Raw genomic sequence first — 20,243 nt, 5'->3', positions numbered from 1 at the left:
CGTACACTGTGCAGAGTGCCGTATACTCCTAGTTGCGGCACACGCGATACATACAGTAAAAAGCCTCAGGCACTGTGTTAGATGTGTTTTCGACGTTATATATGTGTTTGTTAATGTCGTCAATTTTACGGTTGCAATTCGACGTTGATTATACTTCGAGGCGACGTATATATACGTATAGCCGTAATTTCACCGTAAATATACGTATATTCGACGAATCAATGCCCACTGGGAACAAGCTCGCTTCTTTCTACCATGATGTCACCATGACCAAATCTGTCTTTAAACACCTTGCTCAGTCTCTAACGAGACTGTCAAAAATTGCTTTCGCCGATTGTACTGCAAACCGGCGGAAGCGGGGTATTGGGAAAAGTTTTCAACTAGCAATAATCCCGCCTCGGCTAAACTTCACAGGCTACGATGCTGCCACTGCGCAAAGCTGACGGTTGCCAGGCAACCGTGGGGATCCTATGGAAAACGTTATCAATCGTCTCATGGCATGTCGTTGCTGTAACGCTTCATATTTGTCGTCTTCTTCTAGCTTGAGGTTTTGAAGAATTTCATGACAGACAAGGGCTCCGTTGGGAACAAAGAAACCCGTTGATTCTTTTCAGTAGCAGAAATACAACCCTTTAAATACAAGATGACAGAACAATGACGAAGGGCATGCCGGGAGGAACTCATGCACTACAGAGGAAAGGGGGCGGGCACGTACAGTTCACATTCAAGCCACAAGTACTCTTCTCGGATGTTGCACAAACAAATCCTAACGTCTTGAAAGCATTGCGGCATGTTTGTGTCCCACTTCCCGTGGCTGCAGGATGACTGACATGAATGGACAAACACAATCTGTGGCGTTTAGCGTGACATAGTCTTGCAGGCATCGTGCTGTCTCACTGCAATACTATACCGCTGGAGGAAACAGTCCATCTGGCCATGAAACTCATTTGAACGTCTAGCTACAGCAACTAACAATATCATGATTTATTCAGGATGTGTGGAATCAGCACGTCCCGGAGACAGCTTCCGAAATCGTGAGCATTCTCTGGTGGTAGGGGCGTTCAAGATGGCGCTCAGGTGGGAGGTAAAGTTTAGTGGTTGAGGATTTTTTTTGAGTTTTTCATGACCTGAATGTTAATTTTTGCTTTTTTTGACTACAGAAAAATAAGGACTTAACACTAGTTGTTTAAACTTCAGTTATAATTGAAAGAAAAAAAAACGATTTTTTTTAGGTTTAAGAATTTCGATATGAGTAACACTGGGAAAACAAAAGAGAGTGCTGGGTCTTCGAAGGAGAAGTCTAAGAAACCTCAATCGTATATGTATAGCACTACAAGAAAATTGATGGCAACTAAAGGGAAAAGTGAAGCAGCTGGAGGGGACGTGGAAAGAGTGCTGGAGATGCGCTCGTACGCGAGCGTTCGCAGCCCAAGTGAGACTCAGCTGCCAGAGGAAGAGCCGGAGTCCCTGCCCAGCACACCTGTGAAAACCCCGGCAGCCAAGAGAGGAAGGGGCGACCTGACGCTGGAGGAGCTCCAGACCAACATCTTCAACATGATGGCACAGAGCATGGGTGAGCTGAAGGAAATGATTTGATCTAATACAGTCGAAATCGAAAGTCTTAAAAAGTCCATGGACTGTGTGTTTAAAGAGGTTGAAGACTTAAAGAGTGAAGTAAAAGTTCTTAAACAAGTAAATACCAAACAAGAAAAGCATATTAAAGAACTTGAATTGAAAGTGAACGATGTAGATAGATACCGTCGATGATGGAATTTAAAATTATTTGGAGTTAAAGAGGAACGTGATAAGGACCTTGTTGCAACAGTGAAGGGTATCTGTAAAAGGACCCTGCCGGACCAGGAGGACGTAATATCGGCCATTGACTTTGTTCACAGGCTCGGGAGAGCGAACATGTCTGGGCAAGTGCGCCCCAGATCGATTATAATACAGTTCACCAAGAGGACGGCGAGGGACATGCTGTGGCGAGCGGCGAGGGGGAATGAGTATTTGAATGGGAACAAACTGAGGTTTGCAGAGGACCTGTCTGCCGCGGACAGGAGCACCAGGAACCAGCTGTGGCCCCAGGTTGAAGCTGCCAGAAGAGAGGGGAGGAGAGCCTACTTTGTGGGAGCTAGGGCCTTTGTGGACGGGAAGGAGATTTGCTCCCAGTGACTGCTCAGTTAATGATTATGTTTGGTTATATTTGTTATACCAGTATATACTAGTGTTTCTTTAGTGTTAGTTTGGAATGGTGTAGTTAAGTGTTAAGGACTGTTATAGTTCTGGTTCTTTGAAAAACTCAATAGTTTAGACAGTCTTAGAGTTAGTTATTTGCTTTTGTGTATGTCTTTTTCATGAATGCCAGAGGTACTCGAAATGTTGTTAAAAGAAAAACTGTGTGCTGAGTTTTATTTTTTACAGGAAACGCATGCATGTTGAAACTAAAGTTTATAAATAATTGAGAAATATTAAAGCAAGGAAAATATGATACGTGTAAAATATACAATTTGATCACATAATTACTTAATTACCTCTGGTAGTTAAATGCTTTTTTCTGCTGCGTTTTTTTTCTCTTGTACATGACTCTGATCCTCTTGTTGTATTTGTATTTGTAAATTCTATGTTTAATAAAAAAAAAATTAAAAAAAGCATTCTCTGGTGGTGTCCTGCAGGCTTCCTGTGGGTGTGCGTTGGTGGTATAGTGGTGAGCATAGCTGCCTTCCAAGCAGTTGACCCGGGTTTGATTCCCGGCCAACGCAGTGGCGAATGTTTTCAAATGCTGTCATGAGCCTTGGATTGTGACTAGCAAAGCGAAGCCTTTTGAAAGAGCTAAAGCACTGAAAAACGGAATTGAGGGAGAATCTTACAGGGGATTCTGAGCGGTGTCTGCATACACGCAGTCCGATACGGGTGCTGAAAGCTTGAGCTACTCTCAATGTCATGCTGGCTTTCCCCGGAGTAAATCTGTAACATTGAAAGAATGCTTCTGGCAGGTTCAAAAAGGGACCCTTGTTAATTGGAGAAATCAATGATTTCGAATGAATTTTGTATGCGTTAAAAGACAGCTATACACAGAAAACATGCAGGACACTGCTCATGATGTTTCCCGAGCCGAAACACAGTGCGTTTTTTCAAGCCATCTGACAAAGCCCGCCCACTGAAAACTGCAGCAGATCGTGTAAAGACGTTCAACTTTGTAACTACTGCACGCACAGGAAGCAGAATAAATTCCTCTTTTCAAACTGTCAAAGGTTTGCTTTACGAACGCCGCAGGACATCGCACAATCTCTTTTGAACAGGGACAAACGATTTCTTATGGGGCGCAGTAAGTACTGTTACTGTCACTGCTCGATACCGACGTTGGCCTACTATACCATGTTCAGCCACTGCTAGAAAATGTACGGCTCTAGCACCGGAGCAAACAACAGGAGGGCCGATGTCGAACAGGCACACATGTCAGACATGGAGAGCGATGAGAATGGGATTCGAACCCATGCCTGCAGAGCACAATGGATTAGCAATCCATCACCTTAACCACTCAGCCACCTTGTCGACGCAACTGGGCTGTCCGGACATGGGTTGGCGCGCTCCAGATGATCTTTTTCTTTTTTTCCCCACGTACTCGAGGGTCATTTTCCTGTTCCACATGTGATTTCAACATTTTCCTTGGGAGATGTCAAGCCAGCAAGCCACTGCTGTGGTTCAGTGGCCAGTGTGGAGTTCAGTGGCCCTGTTGTACACAGAAAGCACATTGAGCTCCTTGGACATGAAAAGTTCCAGATAAAAGCCATTTGTCATCCTTTCTCTTGGTGTCGATGTTGCTATTGTATGTAAAGGTGGCAACTTGCTCAGCGAGCAGGCGGCGCACACACCGAATGCAGATGTGTCTGAGTGGTGTGTCCAAGTGGCTGCAAAAGGACAACACTCCTGGGGCGCCGTGGCTTAGTTGGTTAAAGCGCCTGTCTAGTAAACAGGAGATCCCCGCCTACGGCTAGACTTAAATAAATGCAAGTATTCATTCCCTGTCTTTAACGCGACTTGTTTTTCTTAAAATGGATGCAACTTGCAAAACATGAAATACAAGCCTTGCTAATCAGCGCTAGCGGCTGGCAAAAAAAAGGAGTCAGCTATTTTTTTTTTCTTTAACCTTAACCCTGCTAACGGAGAAGAGTTAAACGACCGAGTCTATGCAGCTTAAACGGTGCGCAAGTCGGGTTCTTAGCTGAAAGGGTGGTAAATCACGCTCACCCCAGTCCTTAATCTTTTAAAGAGGATACAAAATTGAACCTAGTCGCCACATCACATACATCCTGTTAAATGATAAAAAGGTAACATCTATCCTCGCTCCAGAGTAAATCTCACGTTGAGGGCATCTTTTTTTTCACTTTACCGTGAGTCGGGCTCGGCTGCACAGAGGAGAGAGCAGAGCAATGAGGTCACAGGGACAGGGGAGTCACACGCTGGCGGTTTGAATACGCGGAAGATCACTGAGGGATCCACAGTATGTGGACCCTCCGTTCTGCCATCAGTCCACACTCCGGACTCTGAATCCTGCCATCCGAGTTAAGATCTCTGCGGAACCTGAGGCGCAGTTCCTTCTTAAAACGTAATCTGGTGAGCATTTCTAGAATCGCACTTGTATAGATGCAGCCTTTAATGTGTTGCTAGGTTAAAATTGATGACTTCTTGTATTTCAGTAGGCAACTGCCCTCTTGATTTTGGATTTAATTTCTTTATTACAGGGGCGCTTTTATGAAGACAGAGTCATGTTCAGGTACTTTGCTTGATGGAGGAAGCTCATTTCGGACTCTGTGATCTGCTCACCTGGAAAGGTCTGCTGTACTACTACAAGAGAGAAGTAGGGTCTGGAAGAAGGGACAATTTTATGATGCTTTGGAAGATAGTTTTTTTTTTCTTATACTGAAAATGAAAAGTAGTTGTTTCTATATGGACTCAGTCTTTGGAATTTGTATATTTATACATTTCAGTGAACCCTCAGCCATTCCTTCTGTATTGTAATTCAATTTCTCTTTTAAAATTCCTTCCCCACTTCTAGGACCTGCAGTTGCTGAACTCCACAATGGCTTCTATTGGAAAGTCTGTGACTGAGACCATTATTTATTTAGGAGCAATGAGCAATTCTTATATAAATGCAATAAAATCATTATGCTCAAACTATGAGAGAGAATTTTAAGGATAATTTAAGAAATCAGTCTTAGCTTGTTTCTATACACAGATGGTATTATTTATTTTCAAAGGAAACACGCGAGGATTCCCCTGGTGTGCAAGATGTGCCTGAATACTTTTGATCAGCTTCCTGCTCACTTCAAGAGGGCGTGTATGAAGCACGCCATGGCAGAAGAGATCAGGTGGCCTCTCAACAGGCGAGGGAGGACATGATGAATCACCTGAAGAACGGGGTCATCGTGGATTACCACAGAATAGAGATCAAAGGACACTTTGTGGGCTTGAAATACAAAGAAAATCATGTTCTATGGGACAAGATAAATACAAAACTTAAGCTTTTATTTTAATTAGATTTATTTATAAAGCATAAGCAATCATTTATTACATTAATATATGTGAAAATAACATTTTAGTATCATACGTTTAGTATATTTAGTCCCTAATGCTGAAAGAAATGATCATAGAACATGACATCTAACCTTACCTGCTGTGTTTTTAATCCCTATTGCTCAATGCACGGTGAAAGCATTGCATTCATATGTCTGACAATGAGGAATGGGCCCCTGAGACAGTCATTTGCCTGTTTCACAAATGATCGTATTTTACTAGAGATTCTGTTTGGGATTCAGATGTGCATTCGGACAGCAATCCCTTTCAAGAAATGATACGTTCTGGATGAGGTCAAAGGTGCTGGAACACTGTATTTAGGATGTGTTTGCAGAGACTGTTGTCTCCTGCTTCAACGCAGTGAGAAATAGATGTGCTCCTGTAATTCATTGGTACATGCCCAGGGCAGTAAGCAGTCTGAGGATTTATTTCCAGACGGCATAGAGCAGTGAAGCAGTGAAGTAGTGCAACACACTGGATCATTATATTATTAGAATCTATTCTACTTAAATTATTACATTATACACAATTTGAGTTCATTTTAAAAAGTAAAAGGTAATGAAAGGAATGCATTTTCGTAAGAAAGATAATACCGATATGCATGTGATAATCTTCCTTATATCATGTAGTGCGTCATTTGGACACTTTGTGGGATTGAAATACAAAGAAAATCATGTTCTATGGTACAAGATAAATACAAAACTTAAGCTTTTATTTTAATTAGATTTGTTTATAAAGCATAAGCAATCATTTATTATATTAATATATGTATCGGCGAGGCTTATTAATAAGGCAGAATTAAGTGTTCTGAGCCTTCCCAAATGAGGCCCCATTTCTCTGTTCATCTCTGTGGTGCAGCCACAGAGAGACTATTCATGCAGGGTGATTTAAGGTCCTAGGACAGCTCCCAAAGGGGGATGCACTTAGCTAAGCCTGGCTATCATGATCAATGGTCATCCATTGGCGCCTATCTGTCTAGGGAGTGCCAGTTGGACATCTGGACTGCATTACTAAGTGTCAGGACTAAGTGACTCATATCTCACCTTGATCAATCAATCAGGGACTGGTAGGGCCGAGTAACCCACGTGGGACTCTGATGCCCATGGAACTTTCAGCCAATCAATGAGCTGAAGTTCCTCCAGGTAAAAACAGGCAACACAGAGAGCCTGTGAGATTCAGTAAGATTCAGAAGGGAGGATTCAGAGGATTCTGTGGACAATTCTAAAGGGAATTCAAAGGAGAAATCCAGGGCAGGGCGGCCCAGGAGCAGAAGGCTCCCAAGGGCAGGACATTCTTGCAGCGCGCCTCCTGACCATCCTGAGACTCAGCCCGGACAACCACGGAACGGCCAGTGTGTCCGAGTGCCAGAACTTTCCTTTGTTCTAAGAGTCTAGAGCGGAGGTTGCCAGAGAATAACCAGAGGATCCACCCGAGGTTAGCACCAGCAGCAGGCCTCGTGAACAGGTCGGAACTGTGGACAGCTGAATCACTATTCAGAACTAGCTCTTCATCAGAAACGAACCGGTCCTCTTCCTGACTTGCTGGGACCCACAGTCATCTTTTCTCCTGTGCACAAACTTTGCTAGTTAAAGCCCACAGTGAGCATCAGCAGCGCAGCGTCGCAAGCCGCACAGCACAGCCTGGCACGGAGCCAGAGAGCGCGGATTGGACAGCAACAGCCTGCAACTGTTTCTTTGTGCCCGCAGGAAGATCTGAATCCCCAAAGATTGGATGAGTATTCAACTTCAATGCATTACAGCTCGAGAATTCAATTGTTATCCCAACCAGTTGATATCAATTTAATTCCTAAGAGTTATGTACTTGTTTGAGTATCTAATGTAGAAGTTATAACCAAGTTCATTAACGAAACGGTCTTAATGAATGATATACTGAACGTATGTCCTCTTGATATGTGTAACACTTCGTAACTGACTGAATATATATCTTTTGTATTCTGATAACCCTCTCGATAAGATCTGTTAGGTTTACATGCATATTTTATGTATTAATAAATGTATCCTCGTGTATTAGTACCTGTGTGTGCGTGTTGTTTGAGTTATGTCACATGGTTGGATTCTAAAGCCATCAAAAGAATCAACTTTGTGATTTACTGCTACAATTAATAATTGTCTCAGTAAATGCCCAAACCCTACAGAACTGGTGCCTTCAGAGAGCCACTACATTTAATTTTGCTATGGCAACATTACATATTTGGCGTCCCTGAGCCGGTTTTCTTACATGTGAAAATAACATTTTAGCATCATATTATTACATACAGGTCTCTAGCTTCAACACAGTGATATATATATATACTCAGTGATTTATTGGTACATGCCCAGGTCAATAATCAGAATGAGGATTTATTTCCAGACGGGCTACAGGTAGTGTTGTGAAATACTTCAACACACTGGATCGCAGATTTAGACCCCCTGCACTCTTACTCCTTAAAAACCAAAGAAATGAAGATATGTAGCAATCACATTGCAACAGGGCTGACAGTGACTTAATGCTTATACTAGTGGACTTCTGGTACCTTTAGGGTACGGTGTTCCCTGAAGGGCTCTCAAACCCCGCATTTCAGATGCCTAGCTGTTTCGCTGATGTGTTGCACCTCAGAATCACTTTTAAACCTTACCTCTGGTATCTTTAATCCCTATTGCTCAACGCATGGTGAAAGTATTGCATAAATGTGTCTGAAAATGAGCAATGGGCACCTGAGAGACTCATTTGCCTGTTTCACAAATGATCATATTTGACTAGAGATTCTGTTTGGGATTCAGTTGTGCATTCTGACAGCAATCGCTTTCAAAAAACGATACATTCTGGATGAGGTCAAGGTGCAGGAACACTGTATTTAGGATGTGTTTGCACTTATTCTGTGTCTCTAGCTTCAACACAGCGATATATGTATATGCTCACTGATTTTTTGGTACATGCCCAGGGCAATAATCATTATGAGGATTTATTTCCTGATGTGCTAGGGGTAGTGTTGTGAAATACTTCAACACACTGGATCGCAGGTTTAAACCGCCTGCACTCTTACTCCTTAAAAACCAACAAATGCAGATATGTAGCAATCATATTGTAGCTGACACTCATTTGCCTGTTTCACAAATGATCATATTTTACTAGAGATTCTGTTTGGGATCCGGATGTGCATTCTGACAGCAATCTCCTTATCGCGGCTTTGCCCTTATTGCCTCTTTGGACAATATCTCCATCTTGTGGTCGTTATTGGTAATGTCTAGACAACATCTCCATCTTGTGGTCGTTGTTGGTAATGTCTTCTTATGCCCTTTTTTATTTTAATTCTCTATTAGTTGATTCAAGAATCTCTACAATGGAGATGAAAACATCAGTTTTAGAGCAGACAATATGACTATTTATAGTCCAATTAGAAACTTATTACCCTGTTTTTAACAAAATAACAAATTAAAATTGATTAAAACTAAGTTTGGAACACCAGGGAACATAACAAATGATTTTTAGGAAAACCATGAGGTTCTCTGTGTCCAATGCCTGCAAGGGGAGAAAGCTAGAATCCTTTGATTTTTTCAAAATTTGAAAATAAACATCATATAACAACAGCTTTCATTCCTAGGAGTGAAAAATAACCATTTTTGAAGACATAGTAGTTTCTAAAACACTACAATAAAGTTAAAAACATCAGTTTTATATTACATTATTTTTAGTGAAATTAGTCATTTTTTGCACTATTTTTAATAAAATATCTAATTAAAAGTGATTAAAATTAAGTTTGGAACAACAAGGAACACAAAAAAAAAGATTTTTAGGAAAACCATGAGGTCCTCTGTGCCCGATGCCTGCAAGGGGAGAAAGCTAGAATCCTAAAAAAAAGTTATCAATTCTAGAGCCTAAGAGGAAAACAAGACAAATGTATATCTCCAAATAATTTTATGTGCTTCAGAAGAGCCCAGGAAAGTTTTTTGCATACATGAAACCACGCCCGTTTGCACATAAGCAGACATGGTTGCACACACGACTGCATGAAAGCACACGTGCATGCGAAGTCATCCTGTTGAGCATTTGAAAAGCCGCACCACGCCGCACTTGAAATAGCTCTTACATTAGTGGTAGACGCAGGAATCGCCTTTTTATTTACGCTCTTACCAACGCGATGGAAAGCAAAACAAAGCAAAGCAGAGCAAAACAAAACGAACAAACGAAAACCCTCACGTCCCGCACTTGCATGTAACGCCGTTACGTGCCCAAGCGGTATTGTACGTCATCCTAGCACTGCACCCCGGGGCATAAGGTATATGGGAACGAGCACACGCCACGAATCGTCTCGAATCACTCCCTACAGCTGTAAGACGCCTTGAAGCGTGCACCCCCAACATTCTTCTTTGCGCATCTGTGAAAGGTAAACTCTTGAGCAAACTCTGAACCAGCTCTAAGGAAACTAATCTGATTAGACGTTACTTTGACTCATCTTTTTACTCTCAGTGCTGGATTGCTCAAACTCCAGCTAGGGTCAGGTTTAACATTCCCACGCTACTTAGACACTTTGTTTACGCTCAGTGCTGGATTTTGGGAACTTCAGGACGAGTGGGAATTTTCTCCTATCTGTCAATTCTGTTTTGTTTTGGAGACTCTTGGCTGCCTATATTGTACAGTGCAGCGTGAAGGAAACATTTTCCAAAACTGTGTCAGCTCAAAAGTTGTAAGAAAACCTCTCCAGCTGCTTTACCTCTCTTCATTTTTGTCATTTAATGTGACAATCGATGTATAACTGGAGCCTCACATATGCAAATGGTGAGGCTCCAGTTCGACACCACTTTACAGTATATGACAAAAGCATGGCAGACTGTGCCGGACCAGCTGGTAACTTCCGCTTATTTTGACCATATTAAACATTGGAAATCTTCCCACTTGCATTTGTGACACTTGATTTTGGCTCCACCTAAGACACTCTTAAATCTTCAAACACTTTTCTCTTCTCCCGCAACACTCTTGTCTGTCGGCACTGTGTGGCAGCGTTGCAGGACAACCCATCTCACCACGGAAAGGAACCTAACAGCTTTGGTAAGAGAGGAGAAAAGGACATGGCCCGTACGGGGCTCGAACCCGCGACCTTGGCGTTATTAGCACCACGCTCTAACCAACTGAGCTAACCGGCCTCGTGACAGTGCCCCTCTCTGTGCTGCAAAAAATCGAACTCAGGGAATTTCTTTTGTCCTCCTTTGAATAGAAAGCCGTGTAATTCAGTGTACGGGCTTTCACATGCAGTTTCATGGTTTCACAGCATTATTCAGCTGATTTTAAATGTACCTAAAGGAGAAACATTATTGAAGACCATCAATTACCAAGAGCTTTTGTCAAAGGTTTTGGTGGTCATTTTTAATGACCACAGAGCACTATGACCTCGGTTTTACATCTCATCCAAAAGACAGCGCCCTTTTACAACACAGCTTCTCCATCACTATATTGGGAGATTGGGACCCGCACAGACCTCAGGGTGAGCGCCTCCCCGCTGGCCCCATTAACACCACTTCCAGCTGGAAGCTTTGTTTTTCCCTGTAGCTCACCCTCATCCAGGTACTGACCTGGCTCACACCTGCTTAGCTTCAGTGGGTTTTCAGTTGCGAGTTGCAAAAGTTGGGATGCAAGTGATGGAGCCGTTCGCTGCAAAAGCCACTGCATTGGCCAGGAATCGAAACCAAGCCTCCTGCGTGGCAGGCGAGAGTTCTAACAATGAACCACCAATGCTCAATGCCTGTACCTTCAAAAAAGACGCTTTTTTGGTGCTGTGTGCAAAAAGCGTCGACATCTACTTCCAGCTGCAAAATGCCATCCGCGGACGCTGTGAATTTATTTATTTAGACACCGCTCAGAATCCCCTGTAAGATTCTCCTTCAATTCCGTTTTGCAGTGCTTTAGCTCTTTCAAAAGGCTTCGCTTTGCTAGTCACAATCCAAGGCTTGTGACAGCATTTGAAAACACTTGCCACTGCGTTGGCCGGGAATCAAACACGGGTCAACTGCTTGGAAGGTAGCTATGCTCACCACTATACCACCAACACATGCCCGGGGGAGCCCTCCAGGACACCACCAGAGAATGCTCACGATTTCAGAAGCTGTCTCCGGGACGTGCTGATTCCACACATCCTGAATAAATCATGTTATTGTTAGTTGCTGTAGCTAGACGTTCAAATGAGTTTCATGGCCAGATGGACTGTTTCCTCAAGTGGTATAGTATTGCAGTAAGACAGCACGATGCCTGCAAGACTATGTCACGCTAAACGCCACAGATTGTGTTTGTCCGTTCGTGTCAGTCGTCCTGCAGCCACGGGAAGTGGGACACAAACATGCTGCAATGCTTTCAAGACATTAGGATTTGTTTGTGCAACATCCGAGAAGAGTACTTGTGGCTTGAATGTGACTGAGCAAGGTGTTTAAAGACAGAGACTGAAAACTGTTAAAGGATGAGTCAAAGTAACGTCTAATCGGATTAGTTTCCTTAGAGCTGGTTCAGAGTTTGCTCAAGAGTTTACCTTTCACAGATGCGCAAAGAAGAATGTTGGGGGTGCACGCTTCAAGGCGCCTTACAGCTGTAGGGAGTGATTTCAGACGATTCGTGGCGTGTGCTCATTCCCATATACCGTACGCCCCGGGGTGCAGTGCTAGGATGACGTACAATACCGCTTGGGCACGTAACGGCGTTATATGCAAGTGCGGGACGTGAGGGTTTTGCGTTTGTTCGTTTTGTTTTGCTCTGCTTTGCTTTGTTTTGCTTTCCATCGCGTTGGTAAGAGCATAAATAAAAAGGCGATTCCTGTGTCGACCACTAATGTAAGAGCTATTTCACGTGCGCCGTGGTGCGGCTTTTCAAATGCTTAACAGGATGATTTTGCATGCACGCGTGCTTTCATGCAGTCGTGTGTGCAACCATGTCTGCTTACGTGCAAACGGGCGTGGTTTCATGTATGCAAAAAACTTTCCTGGGCTCTTCTGAAGCACATAAAATTATTTGGAGATATACATTTGTCTTATTTTCCTCTTAGGCTCTAGAATTGATAACTTTTTTTTCATTTTTGGCATTTTTCATCATTTTCCAGAAAGTGGTTGCAAGCCCGATATCATGCGAAGAAACTTCAGGATTCGGGGATCAGTCAATGGATTTTCTTCAAAGTTGGATTTTTGCACTCTGTGGACCAAGAGATGTTGTTCTATAATGTTTTTTTTTCAAATTTAAAAATATCATTTTTTCATGGAGCTTTGAATGTGATGGATTCACCCTCCTTTAGCTAGGACAGAGCTCCAGGAGCCTGGGTAGGATTCTAGCTTTCTCCCCTTGCAGGCACCTGGCACAGAAGACAATATTTTTTTCCTTAAAATCTTTTTTTTTGTGTTCCTTGTTGTTCCAAACTTAATTTTAATCACTTTTAATTAGAGATTTTATTAAAAATAGTGCAATAAATGACTAATTTCACAAAAATTAATGTAATATAAAACGGATGTTTTCAACTTTATTGTAGTGTTTTAGAAACTAATATGTCTTCAAAAATGGTTGTTTTTCACTCCTATGAATGAAAACTGTTGTTACAGTGCCTTGCGAAAGTATTCGGCCCCCTTGAACTTTTCAACCTTTTGCCACTTTTCAGGCTTCAAACATAAAGATATAATTTTTTTATTTTATGTGAAGAATCACCAACAAGTGGGACACAATTGTGAAGTGGAACGAAATCTATTGGATTTTTGAAACTTTTTTAACTAATACAAAAATGAAAAGTGGGGCGTGCAAAATTATTCGGCCCCCTTGCGTTAATACTTTGTAGAGCCACCTTTTGCTGCGATTACAGCTGCAAGTCGCTTGGGGTATGTCTCTATCAGTTTTGCACATCGAGAGACTGAAATTCTTGCCCATTCTTCCTTGCAAAACAGCTCGAGCTCAGTGAGGTTGGATGGAGAGCGTTTGTGAACAGCAGTTTTCAGCTCTTTCCACAGATTCTCGATTGGATTCAGGTCTGGACTTTGACTTGGCCATTCAAACACCTGGATACGTTTATTTGTGAACCATTCCTTTGTAGATTTTGCTGTATGTTTGGGATCATTGTCTTGTTGGAAGATAAATCTCCATCCCAGTTTCAGGTCTTTTGCAGACTCCAACAGGTTTTCATCCAGAATGGTCCTGTATTTGGCTGCATCCATCTTCCCCTCAATTTTAACCATCTTCCCTGTCCCTGCTGAAGAAAAGCAGGCCCAAACCATGATGCTGCCACCACCATGTTTGACAGTGGGGATGGTGTGTTGAGGGTGATGAGCTGTGTTGCTTTTACGCCAAACATATCGTTTTGCATTGTGGGCAAAAAGTTCGATTTTGGTTTCATCTGACCAGAGCACCTTCTTCCACATGTTTGGGGTGTCTCCCAGGTGGCTTGTGGCAAACTTTAGACGAGACTTTTTATGGATATCTTTGAGAAATGGCTTTCTTCTTGCCACTCTTCCATAAAGGCCAGATTTGTGCAGTGTAAGACTGATTGTTGTCCTATGGACAGACTCTCCCACCTCAGCTGTAGTTCTCTGCAGTTCATCCAGAGTGATCATGGGCCTCTTGGCTGCATCTCTGATCAGTCTTCTCCTTGTCTGAGCTGAAAGTTTAGAGGGACGGCCAGGTCTTGGTAGATTTGCAGTGGTCTGATACTCCTTCCATTTCAAGATGATCGCTTGCACAGTGCTCCTTGGGATGTTTGAAGCTTGGGAAATCTTTTTGTATCCAAATCCGGCTTTAAACTTCTCCACAACAGTATTACAGACCTGCCTGGTGTGTTCCTTGGTCTTCATGATGCTCTCTGCGCTTTCAACAGAACCTTGAGACTATCACAGAGCAGGTGCATTTATACAGAGACTTGATTACACACAGGTGGATTCTATTTATCACCATCAGTCATTTAGGACAACTTTGGATCATTCAGAGATCCTCGCTGAACTTCTGGAGTGAGTTTGCTGCACTGAAAGTAAAGGGGCCGAATAATTTTGCACGCCCCACTTTTCATTTTTTTATTAGTTAAAAAAGTTTCAAATATCCAATAGATTTCGTTCCACTTCACAATTGTGTCCCACTTGTTGGTGATTCTTCACATAAAATAAAAAATTTATATCTTTATGTTTGAAGCCTGAAATGTGGCAAAAGGTTGAAAAGTTCAAGGGGGCCGAATACTTTCGCAAGGCACTGTATATGATGTTTTTTTTTTCAAATTATAAATGATCATTTTTTCATGGAGCTTTGAAGGGGATGGATTCACCCTCCTTTAGCCAGGACAGAGCTCCAGGAGCCTGGGTAGGATTCTAGCTTTCTCCCCTTGCAGGCACCTGGCACAGAAGACATCATTTTTTTCCTTAAAATCTTTTTTTTTTGTGTTCCTTGTTGCTCCAAACTTAATTCTATTCACTTTTAATTAGAGATTATATTAAAAATAGTGCAATAAATGACTAATTTCACTAAAAATACTAAAAGTAATATAAAACGGATGTTTTTAACTTTATTGTAGTGTTTTAGAAACTAATATGTCTTCAAAAATGGTTATTTTTCACTCCTAGGAATGAAAGCTGTTGTTATATGATGTTTATTTTCAAATTTTGAAAAAGCAAAGGATTCTAGCTTTCTCCCCTTGCAGGCATCGGACACAGAGAACCTCATGGTTTTCCTAAAAATCATTTTTTATGTTCCCTGGTGTTCCAAACTTAGTTTTAATCAATTTTAATTTGTTATGTTACAAACAGGGTAATAAAGTCTTAATTGGACTATAACTAATGTCATATTGTCTGCTACAAAACTGATATTTTCAGCTCTATTGTAGAGATTCTAGAATCAACTAATAAAGAATTGCAATAAAAAAAGGGCATAAGAAGACATTACCAACAACGACCACATGATGGAGATATTGTCTAGACATTACCAACAACGACCACAAGATGGAGATATTGTCTAGACATTACCAACAACGACCACAAGATGGAGATATTTTCCAAAGAGGCAAGAGGGGCAAAGCTGCGATAAGGTAAAATCATTTTTTGAAAGAGATTGTTAGAATGCACATCCGTATCCCAAACAGAATCTCTAGTAAAATATGATCGTTTGTGAAACAGGCAAATGAGTGTCAGCTACAATATGATTGCTACATATCTGCATTTGTTGGTATTTAAGGAGTAAGAGTGCAGGTTTAAACCTGCGATCCAGTGTGTTGAAGAATTTCACAACACTACCTCTAGCACATATGGAAATAAATCCTCATAATGATTATTGCCCTGGGCATGTACCAAAAAATCAGTGAGCATATATATATATCACTGGGTTGAAGCTAGAAACACAGAATAACTGCAAACACATCCTAAATACATTGTTCCAGCACCTTTGACCTCATCCAGAACGTATCATTTCTTGAAAGGGATTGCTGTCCGAATGCACATCTGAATCCCAAACTGAATCTCTAGTAAAATACGATCATTTGTGAAACAGGCAAATGACTGTCTCAGGGGCCCATTTCTCATTGTCAGACACATGTATGCAATGCTTTCACTGTGCATTGAGCAATAGGGATCAAAAACACCGCAGGTAAGGTTAGAAGTCATGTTCTATGATCATTTCTTTCAGCATTAGGGACTAAATATACTAAACGTATGATGCTAAAATGTTATTTTTACATATATTAATGTAATAAATGATTGCTTATGCTTTATAAACAAATCTAATTATAATAAAAGCTTAAGTTTTGTATTTATCTTGTACCATAGAACATGATTTTCTTTGTATTTCAAGCCCACAAAGTGTCCAAATGATGCACCTTTGACCTCATCCAGAACGTATCATTTCTTGAAAGGGATTGCTGTCCGAATGCACATCTGAATCCCAAACAGAATCTCTAGTAAAATACGATCATTTGTGAAACAGGCAAATGACTGTCTCAGGGGCCCATTTCTCATTGTCAGACACATGTATGCAATGCTTTCACTGTGCATTGAGCAATAGGGATCAAAAACAGAATGGAAACAGACATGGAAACCAACGAGGATGGGATTTGAACCCATGCGTGCAAAGCACAATGGATTAGCAATCCATCGCCTTAACCACTCGGCCACCTCGTTAACAAAACTGGGCTGTCCCAACTGGGTTGGCGCGCTCCAGATGATCTTTTTCTTTTTTTTCCCTCGTACTCGAGGGTCATTTTCCTGTTCCACATGCGATTTCAACATTTTCCTTGGGAGATGTCAAGCCAGCAAGCCACTGCTGTGGTTCAGTGGCCAGCGTGGAGTTCAGTGGCCCTGTTGTACACAGAAAGCACATTGAGCTCCTTGGACATGAAAAGTTCCAGATAAAAGCCATTTGTCATCCTTTCTCTTGGTGTCGATGTTGCTATTGTATGTAAAGGTGGCAACTTGCTCAGCGAGCAGGCGGAGCACACACCGAATGCAGATGTGTCTGAGTGGTGTGTCCAAGTGGCTGCAAAAGGACAGCACTCACGGGGCGCTGTGGCTTAGTTGGTTAAAGCGCCTGTCTAGTAAACAGAAGGCCCTAGGTCTGAATCCCAGTGGATAACCGCCTACGGCTAGATTTAATTAAATGCAAGTATTCATTTCCTGTCTTTAACACGACTTGTTTTTCTTAAAATGGATGCAACTTGCAAAACATGAAATACAAACCTTGCTAATCAGCGCTAGCAGCTGGCAAAAAAAAAGAAGTCAGCAATGTTTTTTTTCTTTAACCTTAACCCTGCTAATGGAGAAGAGTTAAACGACCGAGTCTATGCAGCTTAAACGGTGCGCACGTTGGGTTCTTAGCTGAAAGGGTGGTAAATCACGCTCACCCCAGTCCTTAATCTTTTAAAGAGGATACAAAATTGAACCTAGTCGCCACATCACATACATCCTGTTCAATGATAAAAAGGTAACATCTATCCTCGCTCCAGAGTAAATCTCACGTTGAGGGCATATTTTTTTTCACTTTACCGTGAATCGGGCTCGGCTGCACAGAGGAGAGAGCAGAGCAATGAGGTCACGGGGACAGGGGAGTCACACGCTGGCTGTTTGAACACGCGGAAGATCACTGAGGGATCCACAGTATATGGACCCTCCGTGCGCAATCAGTCCGCACTCCGGACTCTGAATCCTGCCATCCGAATTAAGATCTCGGCAGAACCTGAAGCGCAGTTCCTTCTTAAAACGTAATCTGGTGAGCATTTCTAGAATCGTACTTGTATAGATGCAGCCTTTAATGTGTTGCTAGGTTAAAATTGATGACTTCTTGTATTTCAGTAGGCAACTGCCCTCTTGATTTTGGATTTAATTTCTTTATTACAGTGGCGCTTTTATGAAGCCAAGGGACCAGGGAGCTGCCCCAGTACTGGGATGGCCAGTTCGAAATCATAGAAACTATTGTCAATTCCAGTCCCATGTCAGTGCGAGCAGGGATTTTGACATCTTGTTTTGCTATGTTCTGCACCAACAGGCAGGTGGCTCGGCCATTCCGTTCCAGTCTGGGGGTACAACAGACTGCTAGGTTCAGTCTGATAAACTGAGCTGATGGTTGGAAGAAAACCATCTCAGCGTCCATTCTCTGTCCCTTCTTTAGGACAAGGCGTACCGGAAACCCTGCTGTTGACGCAGGAACGATCAGGTCCGATTCGTTTACTACCTGGCAGGCCTGAGGAATCGTCTGACCTGACCGAATGTTCTCGGGGTCACCGCTTAGAGAGTGGGCATCTGGGTCCACCCGTTTCCACAGCACACTGTTTACTGTGTCCAGCTGGGCGCCCAGTCGAACCAATAGGTCTGCACCAATGCAGACCGAATGGGTCAGCTGAGGTGCTACCTGGAAGTAGTGAGCAAACTTCCTTTTTCCGATGGAGATGGAAGCTACACAGCTTCCTTTGCTCCAAATGGACCTATGAGGTGGGGGTGCCCACCACAGAACCTGTGACTGCGTCACCAGGGTCACCTGACAGCTTCGCGACAGGTCCTCGAACAGACCTTCACTGATTATGGACTTCTCAGAGCTGAGGCTAAGAATTACATCATCAACCTGCACTTCTGCCACCTGGACCCCCTCCCACCACCATGGGGTGGTAGTCCTGGACCCCCTGAGGTACCAGGGTGCACAGAAAGGACTCCCATTCATTACCGGACAGGGAGATCCACTCTTCTTCAGGGATGAAAAGGGGGTGTGCTTTACCTGGCGGGTCAAGCAGCTGCTCGGAGCACTGCTCCTGTAGTTGGGAGACCGTGGGAGTGCTGGCCTGGGCAGGACTTCCCTGTAGTTTTGGAAAGCAAGAAGAGACATTTATTCTCGTCCAGAGGAACCAGGAGGAACCTCCAACTCAGCTATAGTGTTCAGTGGGCACTGTGTGATCACAGCATAACCACTGAATCCCCCTTTTTGCTGTGCAACAGGCTTAGGGTTTTTGACCTGAGCCCACAATTTTCCACGCTGGCAGTACACCAGAGGCTCCAGCCTGTCAAGCAGGTCTTGGCCAATGAGTAGTGGCTCTGTTTTTAACCTAGAGATGTAAACAGGATGCACCACGTTCATTGGCCCGAACCTAAGTGCCACCCACACTCGGTGTGTGATCCTGGCATGATCCTGGGTATAGCTGGAAATATCTATCTTACACGGTTCTACCTTAAGTCTGATGCCTTTTCCTTTCGCTACTCGTTTGAGCTCGCTGAGTAGATCGGCTGACATCAAACTAATTTCAGCCCCAGTGTCAATCAGTGCTTCTCTATCTAAGACGTTTTCAAGAGAAACCTTGATATAAATACGCCTTGCTTTGCCTTTCTGGCTGAGATTCCCTAAGAATTGTTGGAAGCCTGCCTTTTCTTTGACTTCAGGGGCGGGGTCAGCGCCCAACTCAGAGTCACAGCCTTCTTCCAGGCAGGAACCCTCCCACCCAATCAGATAGACTGAGGGAGGGGCTTGGGACGGATCCCCGCCTCCTCCAGTGAGAAGGGGCGTGGTCCCCCTAAGCTCATTCACACTTCCGGCATTCGGTGCGGAAGGTTTACCCTGTCCTGATCTCTCAGGCAGGGCTTGTTCAAGCCTGGCCAGGCGGGCTGCAGTCGACTCCCTTCGTCCAGTCTTATGATAGGCTCTGCCTGAGCCCTTGCCTTCCCCGTAGCGCTCACGGCGGCTCTGACGCTTAGGGCGGTCCTGCCAGCCTATTTTGCGCCGGGGCTTAGCGAGCTCAGGAACCTCAGCTGCCTCGAGCTGAGGCGAGTCGTCAACCCTGCTGGCTTTAGTGGCGAACACGGCCGTTTTAGCAGGTTTTCGCTCTGAGGAAGCAGAGACTTCAGCTCCCCAGGCTTTTTGAGCCAACCTTCTAATGTCAGCCATTTTCATCGCTTTTGCATCAGTGTGCATCACAATCATTTTCCTGACTGAGGGATGCAGATTAGCAATGAATAAACCTTTGAAATTCACGTTCTCTTCGCAACCCTCTTCATTCCGCCCTGCAAAATAAGTGCGCCTAAGCCTCTGATAATAATCGCGAGGGGCTTCAGCTTTTTCGTGCTTAATATGGTGCGCTGTGGCCACGGCAGCTATGGGATCGATAAAAGCCGAAAATTCTCCGATCATTGCCTGACACAGCTCCTCAAAGCTATTACAGACCTCCGGTCCTTGTCTAGACATCCACTCGTGGACCGCTCGGCTGGTAG

The 20,243-nt window shown here is 43.3% G+C and overlaps 4 non-coding genes across 4 annotated transcripts; 1 reads left to right on the top strand and 3 right to left on the bottom strand.

The window, feature by feature from the left end:
* Positions 1-299: 299 nt before the first annotated feature.
* Positions 300-441, bottom strand: LOC138231452 (U4 spliceosomal RNA). The gene has a single exon (XR_011186703.1). It is a non-coding gene; the product is annotated as a U4 spliceosomal RNA (small nuclear RNA).
* Positions 442-2,687: 2,246 nt separating this feature from the next.
* On the top strand, positions 2,688-2,759 carry trnag-ucc (transfer RNA glycine (anticodon UCC)). Its single transcript has one exon. It is a non-coding gene; the product is annotated as a tRNA-Gly (tRNA).
* Positions 2,760-10,641: 7,882 nt separating this feature from the next.
* trnai-aau (transfer RNA isoleucine (anticodon AAU)) lies at positions 10,642-10,715 on the bottom strand. Its single transcript has one exon. It is a non-coding gene; the product is annotated as a tRNA-Ile (tRNA).
* A 5,882-nt stretch (positions 10,716-16,597) lies between these two features.
* Positions 16,598-16,679, bottom strand: trnas-gcu (transfer RNA serine (anticodon GCU)). The gene has a single exon. It is a non-coding gene; the product is annotated as a tRNA-Ser (tRNA).
* Between the last annotated feature and the right edge of the window lie 3,564 nt (positions 16,680-20,243).

The sequence above is a fragment of the Lepisosteus oculatus genome, unplaced genomic scaffold (assembly GCF_040954835.1).
Source record: "Lepisosteus oculatus isolate fLepOcu1 unplaced genomic scaffold, fLepOcu1.hap2 HAP2_SCAFFOLD_60, whole genome shotgun sequence".
NCBI classification, from domain to species: Eukaryota; Metazoa; Chordata; class Actinopteri; order Semionotiformes; family Lepisosteidae; genus Lepisosteus; species Lepisosteus oculatus.
This window is presented reverse-complemented; position numbering and strand designations above follow the sequence as displayed.